The sequence below is a fragment of the Antechinus flavipes genome, chromosome 3 (assembly GCF_016432865.1).
Source record: "Antechinus flavipes isolate AdamAnt ecotype Samford, QLD, Australia chromosome 3, AdamAnt_v2, whole genome shotgun sequence".
Classification (NCBI taxonomy): Eukaryota; Metazoa; Chordata; class Mammalia; order Dasyuromorphia; family Dasyuridae; genus Antechinus; species Antechinus flavipes.
The window spans coordinates 555,207,778-555,220,073 of record NC_067400.1 but is presented as its reverse complement, the minus strand read 5'-3'; the positions used below and the strand labels follow the sequence as shown (position 1 = coordinate 555,220,073).

At 33.6% G+C, this 12,296-nt stretch overlaps 1 pseudogene; it reads right to left on the bottom strand.

Moving 5' to 3' along the window:
• Positions 1-673: 673 nt before the first annotated feature.
• LOC127557436 (olfactory receptor 51A7-like) lies at positions 674-1,451 on the bottom strand (annotated as a pseudogene).
• Between the last annotated feature and the right edge of the window lie 10,845 nt (positions 1,452-12,296).

Here is a 12,296-nt window from a genome sequence, read left to right as displayed (position 1 = left end):
TTACAACAGAGTAGTTGCAAAAAATTATGATCAAATATATATTTCAATAAATGACCTTTGAAGGTTTCTCTGAGATTCTGAGATGATTTGATTCAATAACTCAATCATTGTGTAGTTAAAAGACCAAAAAAAAAAATGTGTTTGAATCAAGAATCAATATTCAGAGCTGAGTCAGGGAGATATTCTAGAAGTCTGATGAGCAAAAAGCATATCAGAATGAGGAGGTAAGTGAAAAATTCAGGCCAACAAACCATTGTGACAGAGCAAACTAAGAGCTATTGTAAGCCACAAAGTATAATAAAAAAGAATTAGTATTCAAACCTCTACTCATAGAGAAGCAAAGGGAAGAAGATAGAGACTTTAAAAAGTTTAGTGAGAGAATCAGTAATAAGGCATCCATAGTAATTGAGGGAAAAGAAATAAATGTTGTGTATCATAAGCAAATAATATGACATTATTGGGAACATCCATTTTTCACAAGAACATCCTCTTTATTTCAGGTTGATATTGAGGTTTGTTTTGTACCTTCTCCATGTAGGAAAAGCAGACGAGACCAAATCCATTAGATTGAGAATGAGTAAAAAAAAGAAGAGATTCTGAAAAAAAAAAATTGCTGTCATTTAACAGGCCTTCTTCAAACCCAATTTCCCAAGGACCCTGATTTGACGAATCTTCACACAGTATTCATCAGTGGAGGAATGAAAATACAGACATCAGCAATCAGGATCCTAATTAACGGTGACCCATGTTTGGCAAACCAATGAACAATAGCTAAAGTCACAACAGGGACATAGAAAATCAGCACAGCACAGATGTGGGAAACATAGGTATTGAAGGCCTTTAATCTTGATGGGAAGCAATGCCTAAAATTGTCTGCAAGATCATTATGTAGGACAGCAAAATCAAAGCTAAGTTAATCACACCTAGTATAGCGACAAAGGAGCCATAGATGACATTGGCTCTGTTATCAGAACAGGCCAATCTCATTATATCCTGGTGCAAATAACAGGAATGAGAGAGAAGCTTTTCCTTACAAAATCTCAGCCTCTTCAGAGTGATAGGGAATGGCATTGTATACACAGAACAGGAAACAACAAAAAACAACCCAATTTGCAGGACTCTAACATTGGTGAGAATGGAGCTATACTTTAGGGGATTGCGGATGGCTATGAAACGATCAAAGGACATGACAACAAGTACAGAGGACTCCATGGCAATGAAGCTCTCCTGGGTGAATGGATGAAGAACTCCTGGGCAATGCAAGCAACAACAGAGATCCCTGGAGCGTCGAAGAAGAAGATTCTTAACATGGTTGGCAAGGAAGAGAAAGACAGGCAAAGATGTGAGAGAACCAGCATGGAGAGAAAATAATACATGGGTTCATGGAGAGAAGACTCTGTCTTGATGATGAGAAGGATGGTAAAATTGCCCATTATGGCAATCATATACATGAGGCAGATGGGAATGGCTATCTAGATGTGCTCATGTTCCATTCCTGGCATCCCAATGAGGAAAAAGGTGGAAATCTGAACTTCAGTGATGTTGAAAGTGGTCAAAAGTACCAGAGTTGGGAAGTAAGATTTGAATAGCAGATGGCATTCCCTGAAAGGGACAAAAAGCAAAGCAGACGGATGCATTAAATGATCTCATGAAGTGTTTATTTATGAAGTAATGAACATTAATTAATCTATACATTTACATGAACATTACATGAGACATAGCTCTATGTTCATATCCTTTTCACTGATATTTCCTGTTAAATTGTTAAAATAGTCTCTCTGGTTCAATTATATTAGCTCTCCTATTACATATTAATAACTTTGTTCTACCAATTTCAAATGATGATGTGCTTGATCAAAACCCACAAAACAATTAGATTTCTTCCTTCTTAAATCTAAACATATACAGTATTTAGGCTAGGAATCATGCTAACTGCATTCTAAAATTGTGCCTAGCACAGGATTTTCTGAAGTAATAAAATGAAAAGATATTGCTTTTGGGTTCAGTGTTTCCCAACATCTGAACTGGTAGTTGTAGAATAGTGTATAATCTTCCCTTATAGAGTCTAATTTTGAACTGCTGTTTGAATATGGCAATCTTTCTATTATTAACAGATTATCTTTCACTATGATGAAATCTATGTCTATCAGCATACACCTGACCATCAGAGAGTCCCAACTAAATCATTATTTGGCAATGAATTATCCAGGTAGATGTCTTTATAGATTCTCTGAAGCCTCTGGGACTATTTTATAAATAGAAAAGTTGCCTGTTCTCTCCACAGGTAGGTATAGAGTAGTTTATATCAATATGTTGTGTTTTATACAATAACAATTTCTCAGCAGACTTCTCTTTATTGAAGCTAATGAAAATAAATTTAAGTGTCTTAGAATTTACTTTCCATCCCTTCTGAGATGAAGTTATAACAAGGTACGAAACTTCCTTCTGTTTCTACATTGAGACGTACTTGCAGTAAATGTTTTACAGTCTTCCCCTCTTCAGGATTAACCAAAAATCATGGGGTAGGTGTCTGGAAACCAGTGGCTTGGGAATTTAGAGTCATTATATTTGGTGGAGATGTATGTCTCTTCTAGAAAAGCCAAACACGTGGCCCACTGCCTATCACTAACATGTTCATCAATTGTTTTGAAAATCAATTGAGATTATATTTGTTAAACATTTTGAAAACCATAAAGTGCTACTTAAATCTGAAATATTATTATCATTTGTTTGCAATAATCATGTTGAAAGACAAAAAATTGATGGTATCAAGAGATTGTTCTCAACTTCTTGATACTAAACAAGTCATTACATCTTGAATAATGATTATATTGATTTAAGTGGATTCTGGTAAGAATATTTCTCCCACTAAACTTCAGCAACTCTGAAAGTTTACTGCTTCCCAGTTCGATATTTTTATATAAGCACTATCTAAGGTGCAATTATCAATTATCAGACAGCTCCAATTTTTACATATCTGATTTTCTTCTCTATAAGCCAGTGTAGATGAATTCCAAAGGTTTGCTAGTATTTTTGTCCCCCAAGTATTCAGCATGAGTTAGACTTTAGAATACTGGCACTGGAGTTTTTTTTATCAATCGTCATGTTATTCATTTTTCTGTAACAATTCACACAATTTTTCATCAGCCATCTGCCTTTTTCATGAATTATCTACATACAACTGAACCAAGGAAGATTGGTTCCCTGAAGTAAAATCATTCAGTTAATACACCTTTTATTAGATGCATACTATGCATCAATCACTGTGCTAACTGCTAGAAATAAAAAAGAAAACAAAATTCAGTTCATGCTTCCAAAGAGCCCACAATCTAATGAGAAATGACAACATGTAAGAATAAGCTAAAATTTATGTTACCGGTGTGGGGAGCATGATGAAGCCCTTCAATGTGGTAGAAAATTGTAAGGTATCTTCCCTAGAAGTTCTCTACTTAAATAAGGGACCTGAGAAGAGTTCTTCAATGTCTACTTTCTACCTTCTTTAGGGACGAGGGTCTCAAAAGACCAGTAATACTTGGAAGGAGTGAGTTTCAAAGTTGATATGATTTTAAGAGAAAGATAATTTTCTGGGAAAAAATGATAAAGAACAGATGAGCAAGATGGAAATTGTGGGATGTCTGCCTTGTATCCCTACCCTGACAAATATAGAATCCATATTTTTATATTGTTGTCTAAAAAAAATCCCAAAAATTCAGCTTCACAGCCATTTCTTTCTAAACCAGTTCCTTTCATAATGAATATGGTCTTTACTCCTCATTATTTGCTCCCTCTGCTCTTTTACAGACCAATTAAAAACCTGTTATGGCCAGTGTAACTGTTGATCAAACCCTGTAGTAGGCCTGGCTCTTTCTATACTGTGATGATGAAAATGAGTAGGGTCCCTAGTGAAGGCCTGGTCTATTTCTCAAACTATGAAGCAGCCAGTCTCAGGCCCATTCTGAATAGATCACTAATTCCTCTGCTTCAGGAAATGCTAATAAAGCCTTAAAAAATAAAAACAAACCAGCAATAGCATCAACTTCTCTCTAATATAGTCAATGGAACAACAAAATGAAGTTAAGACTAGAACAAGAAAAGGACAATAACAATAAAGAAAGGTAAGTGATCCTGATTCTTGAGTGGATAGTGGCAGAAAAAAAGGGTGAGAAAAACAATGGATATAAATACAGGAGAGCAAGCATTCCCTGGGAAAATATAATTTTATCTCAGCTATTACTAAGTCTTTGATTAGCCCTATCCTGTGTAATAACTTCAGGGATCTTCATATAAGTGCCAAGGACAGACTTAGTTAAGGAGAAGTTTTTAGTTGGTTATCTTCCTGAGGAAGAGAATAAAGGGGAAAAGTCTATTTCAGGATGAGTGCATGAAACTGAGCAAAAGCTTTTTATTGGAATATTAAAAATAACAATAAAACAAAGAAAGTTGACAGTAGTGAGAAAGGAATTAACAAAAAATTTCAAAGTTCCCCAAAATAATTCATTTGAAGGTTATTTATCTCAAGGAAAATAACTTATTAAGCTTCATTTTAGTAAACTCTTCCAGGAATTCTAAGCCTTCTTAATTTTGTGTGATTTTTCTTATCAAGATCTCAGCTCTCTGATTACCAGGGCAACCAAGGTTTCTTTTTCTCAAGATTTAAAAAGGATCAATATTAGTTATTCGAAAGCATTCTCCAACCTCCTAACTCTTGATCTTTCCATATTCCCATTTCTCCACTTATCTATGGATTCTAAGAAGATATAGTATATCTGGATTTTAAAACTCCTCTATGGGATCAGACAAAACTGGATTGTGATTATCCTTCTATCCTTCCTCCCATACGTGGATTAAATATTCATTTATGAGCATTTTGGGAGGGATATTGATAAGCTAAAGAGTGTCCTGAGAATTAGAACTATGATGGAGATAGGATTTGAGCTTGTGCCATACAAAGAATGATTGAATGACCTTGTGATGTTTAGTTCTAATAACCTTGTCATCCCCACTGAACGAATGAGGAAAATACAGGCTTCTTAAGGTAAATGAGGTCTTTTCCAAAAGTCCTACATCTGGTGAAGTCCAAAGGTGGCATTTCAACTTAAATCTTGCTGACTCTGGATTTAAAAATCTATTGGATTAAGTTATCTATTATTACTAAAACAAACTATGTTATGAGTTTTCTAAATATTTTTATTAAAGCTTTTTATTTTCAAAATATATACATGAATAATTTTTCAACATTAAGCCTTTTTTTTAAATAATAACTTTTTATTGACAGAACCCATGCCAGGGTAAATTTTTACAGCATTATCCCTTGTACTCACTTCTGTTCCGATTTTTCCCCTCCCTCCCTCCACCCCCTCTCCTAGATGGCAAGCAGTCCTATATATGTTAGATATGTTGCAGTATATCCTAGATACAATATATGTATGAAAGCTGAACAGTTCTCTTGTTGCACAGGGAGAGTTGGATTCAGAAGGTATAAATAACCCAGGAAGAAAAACAAAAATGCAAATAGTTTATATTCATTTCCCAGTATTCTTTCTTTGGGTGTAGCTGCTTCTGTCCATCCTTGATCAATTGAAACTGAATTAGCTCTCTTTATTGAAGAGATCCACTTCCATCAGAATACATCCTCATACAATATCGTTGTTGAAGTGTATAATGATCTCCTGGTTCTGCTCATTTCACTTAGAATCAGTTCATATAAGTCTCTCCAAGTCTCTCTCTATTCATCCTGCTGGTCATTCCTTACAGAACAATAATATTCCATAACATTCATATAACACAATTTACTCAACCATTCTCCAATTGATGGGCATCCATTCATTTTCCAGCTTCTAGTCACGACAAACAGGGCTGCCACAAACATTTTGGCACATACAGGTCCCTTTCCCTTCTTTAGTATCTCTTTGGGGTATAAGCCCAGTAGTAACACTGCTGGATCAAAGGGTATGCACAGTTTGATAACTTTTTGGGCATAATTCCAGATTGCTCTCCAGAATGGTTGGATTCGTTCACAACTCCACCAACAATGCATCAGTGCCCCAGTTTTCCCGCATCCCCTCCAACATTCATCATTATTTTTTCCTGTCATCTTAGCCAATCTGACAGGTGTGTAGTGGTATCTCAGAGTTGTCTTAATTTGCATTTCTCTGATCAATAGTGATTTGGAACACTCTTTCATATGAGTGGTAATAGTTTCAATGAGTTTTCTAAATATTATAGTATAGAGGCATTACAGGACTTAGGAAGTCAAGTAAATGGCTAACACAGTACAAAGGAGAATTAATTATAAAGAGTTAGATCTAGTTATCTAAGAGCCAGAATTTCTTTTGTCTTAAGAGAACCATGTGGCCAAATGTGAGTGAACATATGATTCGTTTTCTCTATTTATCTGTGTATGACCAACAGTTGCTATCTTTATTTGGATTCTCAGAAGTGCCAGTAATGCTTTCCTAATCAGAAGAGAAATTAATGTTTTTTAAATTCTAGAAATGAGTTTTTTTTTTAAATACATATCTTTAGCAGAAGGAATGACTTTGTTTTTCTATAGAGGGCATGGTGTTGATACATGCTTCCCCACTGGACTAACCAACTATCTATCAAATTAAGTCTTATTTAATCAAGGTCCATCCTGCACTCTAGTTGGTTACTGTCATTGTCCCAAAAACAATATATCCTAGTTTTTTTATAATGCACTTTATAGTCCATAACATCCACTTTAATTCTTTTGGGAAAAAAAAAATTTCCTCATCTTGCAAACTATTTTGGCTTGTAGACTCAAGCTACTTAAAGTGTTTTCCCTAATGTCATAAATGCCCTCTTAATCACTAAATTCTTTTTCAATTCTATTGAAATCTAAAAACCAAAGGACCAAACATTTTCATTTTCTATTCTTCTGGGCTTTTCTTTAGGAAATTTTGTGTTTACTATGAAACCAGAGATAGCAAAATTAGTTTCCCCAGAGGTTTCTACATCAGAAGGCAAGGAGGAGGGGGTGGAGAGTAGCATTTGCAATAAACTGTCATGATAGAGCCAGAAAAAGCACTGGGTCCTTTCCAGCATCTATCCTTTACTCCTACATATCTATCTAGGGGCTTCTAATCTGGTGAGTGGTCTAATTTTGATTACTGCTTCTTAATACAGTAGATTTCTTTCTGGTAAATGGAAGTTTTCATGGGAAGTCTGTGCTTATTTTTTGTTAATCATATTACTTCTTTTGTGGCTATTCAAATAGTAGATTCGTGTTTGAAATATTATATCTCAATATTTTCTATCCCTGTAAGATCATGTGGGCTCCTCTTTGGGATCTAAAGTTAGTGGAATTGAGCCCTACTATACTTAATTCTCTCAAATGTTCCCTTTCTTGACACTGAGTATTCAATAATAGTGATAAATGTGAAAAAGTTCATTTGTATTCAAATAATATCCTTATGAGATTTTTTGTCACCACAAAAATGTACATTACTTCCCGAACTTCAAGTTTCCTCTCTTCAGCATTCTTTCCAGGACTTTTTTCCAGTTTATTTTTTGATGCTGGCCCAATTAAAATAAATAAATCTGTATTTTTCTTATTTCAATTTCCTTTTAGGATAGTCCAAACTAGATTATAATTTAATCTCTCTCTCCTTCTCTTTCTCTTCCATTTCCTTCTATTCCCTTTCATTCCTTCCTCTTTCCTTCTGTTCCCTTCTTTTCCCTCCTCTATTCTCTTTTCTCCTCTCCTCTCTCTCCTTTCTTCTCCTCTCTTCTCTTCTCTTTTCCTCCCCTATCCTCTCCTCTTTTTTCCTTTCTTCTCCTCTCCTCTCTTTTCCTTTCTTCCTTTGTCCTCTTCTTTCCTCTCTTCTTCTTTTTTCTTCTCACCCCTTGATGGAAAAATAGTTAATTGCTAGTTCAGAGTAGGACACTGCAAGATCATAATTCAATTATTGGCTTATTTTAGAGAATCAGCTAAACCAATGAGTTTTTAAAGTATCTAAGGAAGAAATAGGGAGGTGGGTTCTAAGTTAAGGATGTTGCTAATCAAATGGATACCTAGCAATTTTGAGGAGTTAAGAGGAATGTAACCAGGACATTACTCCACAGCTTCCTGTTCACTGACCTTCTCCAGGAATTTGGGCATCTGCAGCTTGGTGTTGAAAGCTCTTCACCATCTGGATGTGAGCCACTTTTTCAGATTTATTTCATATTGCAATTTTTCACTTTATGTTAAAAGTAAAGTGGGCTCTTGACTGTTCACTAAACAGTCCTCTATCCTGAAAACCATTCCATCTCCATTCTCTCTCAAGGGCCACCTTTTATGGAGAAACCTTTATTTTATGCCCCAAGATACTAATTTTTCATTCTTTCTCAAATTATACAGTATTTCCTTCTCTGGATAAGTAATGTGTTCCCCCAGTAGTATGTGACCTCCTTGAGGGCAAGGAGAGTTTTTCATTGTGTATTTCTCTCTCTTAATTCTTATTAAGAAGCTTTCACTATACAATACTTGCAGATATGAACTGAATTAAATTGTTGAAGATTTTTCATTTTCCTAACTTGCCTCCAGACACTATGGGCATCTATAACTGGTATTTCCTATAAAAAATGACAAGAAATATGGGCATGATTTTAGAATTTCTCCTACTATAACCAATAGTGACGATGAAGCACTAAATTATTCCCACTTATATAGTATCAAGTCTTAGAATATCTACTTTTTGTTCTTGTTATTGTTCAGAACTTTTAGTTTTATACAGCTCTTCATTTCTCCTGTTTTATTTTTTTTTTGGGGGGGGGGGGATGTTTCTTAGCAAAAACCATATGTTTTTAATTGCCAATTTGGGTTGGGAAAGACACTTGAGTGGTTTGCTTTTTCCTTCTCTATCCCATTTTATAGATGAGCTACTAAGACAAACAGAGTTAAATGACTTGTCCAAGTTCACATAGCTAGTAAGTGTCTGAGGTCAGATTTGACTTTAGGGAAATAAGACTTCCTGACTTCAGGACCAGAACTCTATTCACTGTCACCTAGCTGATCTACAAAGTAGTCTAGTCTACTGTATTTTGCTTAAATCTGATGACAACCTTTTGAGTTCGTAAAATTATCATTCTTATAGGAAAAAAAAAAATCATGACTCTAAGGCTCACATAGGTTAAAAAAGAAAACTTCCTGGGACACATAGCTATATAACAGTCTGAGAAAATATCAAATCCAGACATTTCTAACGTTAAGTCCAGTTCTCTATTCATTGGAAAATGTTCCTCTATTGAAAGGAATCTTTAAGAAAAAGCAAATCTTGAAGCAAAAGCTTTATCTTATTGAACCCCCACTTTAAAGTAATATATGTCTGAAGGAGAAGGCTCCTTCAGGTTTAAGTACAGCGTAAATGTTCACACCAGAGTTCTAACCAAATGAGTGAACTCATTTCTTTGAGGGGAGTCTCCTTCAAGAGCTTCCACATTTTAGTTATGGGGGATTTTTCAATATTCTCTGAGCTTATTACAAAGTTTTGAGATAATTATTTATCCAGGAAATGATTTATCTCATCACCTCCCTGATGTCATGTTTGTCTTCAAGAAATAAGTATAAACAACAACAATAGCAATATTTCTGTGAACTTTCCGCCAATTTTAAGATTAAAAGGTTGCAATATTATAAAATGGAAACAGCTCTGGATTTACCATTAGACAACTTATTTTTATTTCCCCTTCTATAGCTTATCAAATTGTTAACAATTAACAATCCATTTAATTTGCCTCAATTTTCCATTTGGAAATGGGATTGAATTTTTTAGTTGATATTCCCTTTTTAAGCATAATCTGCATATTTACCAATTCTCCTCTAGCTTGTATCTTTTATTTCTTACAGAGCAATAATACCACATTACACTCTTCTATACATGATTCATTCAGAAATTCCTCAGTTAGTAGTTATCTTTTTACCTCCAGTTTTTTGATGTTTTATATTTTTGCATATATAGTACTTTTTGCCCTTGACCTCCTTGGGGATATATCTAGCTATTTGATCTCTGCATCAAGGATTTCAGAAACTAAATTCACTGTTTTAACATAATTCCAAATGAATTTCCCAGTATAACTGGACCAACTTGATAGCTTCACCAATATGATATTAGTCATAATGACTACCATTAGACACAAATAAATATATTTTTGTAAAAATATTCTATACATACTTCTTTTTATTAATTCTTTCCCTGGATTTAGATAGCATCATTCTTCATATCATTACAGTTAATTTAGGTACTTATAATAAACAATAGCTTATTTACTCAAAATCATTTTAAAACAATATTGCTGTTACTATATACAGTGTTCTCTTGATTCTGATTATTTTTGTTCTTTATTATTTCATGAAAGTCTTTCCATTTTTTTCTAAATTCATTGAACTCATTATTTCTTATAGCACAGAAGTATTCTTTCACAATTATGTAAGGATTAGTGTTTCTTAAATCACTTCTTAGAAATTACTCAGGCAACCTATTTTACCTGCGATTTAGGGAAAGGAAGACATTGCAATGGGTTTATATTATTATTGTTTTAATGAAATAGGTTATTCTTATTAAAATAACAATTGGAAATGTTAATAGTAGAAATAAGAAAGAATAGATTCATTAATCTTACCATGACTTGGAAGTGGCAATTGTTTCTAAAATGTATTACAAAGGAACAAAAATTCAGATGTGCCATACTGATCTCCAAAGGAACTGTTTATAGTCAGTAACAAAGTGTCTCTGATTTCCAGCCTTTCTAAAGGCAAGAGTTATCAATATCTGAAGATTAGGTATTAACCACCAGGATACACACACATACTTTCCCCCCCCTGTATCTATGTTTTCATCTTATCTATTTCTATATCTCCTGCTAGATAGTGGATAATTAGCATGTATGTATATAGATACATAAGTATATTCATGTTCTTGTATTTATGTGCATAGATGTACATTTTATTTATATATGCATGAAAATTATATCTTAGGGAAAACATAAGTAACAATTTAGATTGGAAGCAAAATAATGTACACTAGTAAAATCACAAAACTCAAGATAAACTATATGCTTTTTTAAACTATTATTTTTATTAGTAGATTTTTATAGAAAAAAATAATGCTGGCTTTGTGGCCCATGACAACTTTTAATAGACAGTTGGTATTATCTGAACGTCAATTCTTTCAAGAGCACTAATCATCAGGGTGACATTGAGCATGACATTTAACTTCATGTGTTTTAAGTAACTTTATACTATTTTCCTATTAATGCATATATAGGCTACTTTTTGTTTTGGTAAAGGTCACTTCCATACATAGAATTATCTTTGTTGAAGAAATTGAGTATCCTACATATATTTGTGGATTAATTATCATACTAATGATAATATATCTTCTCAACAGTCATATGTCACACTAAATATGGCTGTTTTTTTAGATTTTGATCCCAATCACTGTATTTTAGAAGTGATATTCCCTACTCATCTTTATTTTTCCTCCATATATTAAAAAGGAATAAAAACACTTGCATATAAAATGTCTGTTTTAATACAAGTTAGCTGGATAGGCACTTTGAGCTATGACTTGATAAAATGAATAATCTCCTCCCATTTGATGCCAATATCAGGAGCCATGTTCAGAAAATAGCCAATAATTCCTTATACCTCAGAAATTTTCAAAGAAAGAATTTTCATAGCAATAAGACCCTTCTTTTTTCTGCCCTACTCAGTTTAGAAATACCTTTGAGAAAGATGTAGGTTTGTCTTCTTTTTTAAAGGATATTTGAATTTTATTTTATTTTTTTAATTAAAGCTTTTTATTTTTCAAAACAGTGGACAATTCTTCAACATTAGCCCTTGCAAAGCCCTGTGTCCCAATTTCCCCCCTTCTCCCATACTCAATGGAGGTTTGGCTTAATATAAAAATAGTGAAAATGGGGGTAAAAGAAAAAAGAGTTTGGGTATATTTAAAGTGTAGAAATACTTGAAAACACTTAAAAACTAATTAAACCCATCCCACAAGAATCTAGGTTTTTTTTTTTTTTTTTACATTTTCCTTATGTACTACTTTGTTGTTGTTTTTTAATATTCATTCACTAAATGTTTTTCCTCAACTATATCTACAACCATTTATGTCTATTGCTCTACTTCTAAATGTTGATATGATAATCTCTATCTCAACCTTTGTCTGTCTCTATGTATCTATGTATCTGTCTATCTTTAAAGATCTCCAAATGCAATGTAATACAATGTAGAAGGATAGAAGTAGGAATCCTGAATTCTAGTTACAATTCTTTCATAATCAACTTGA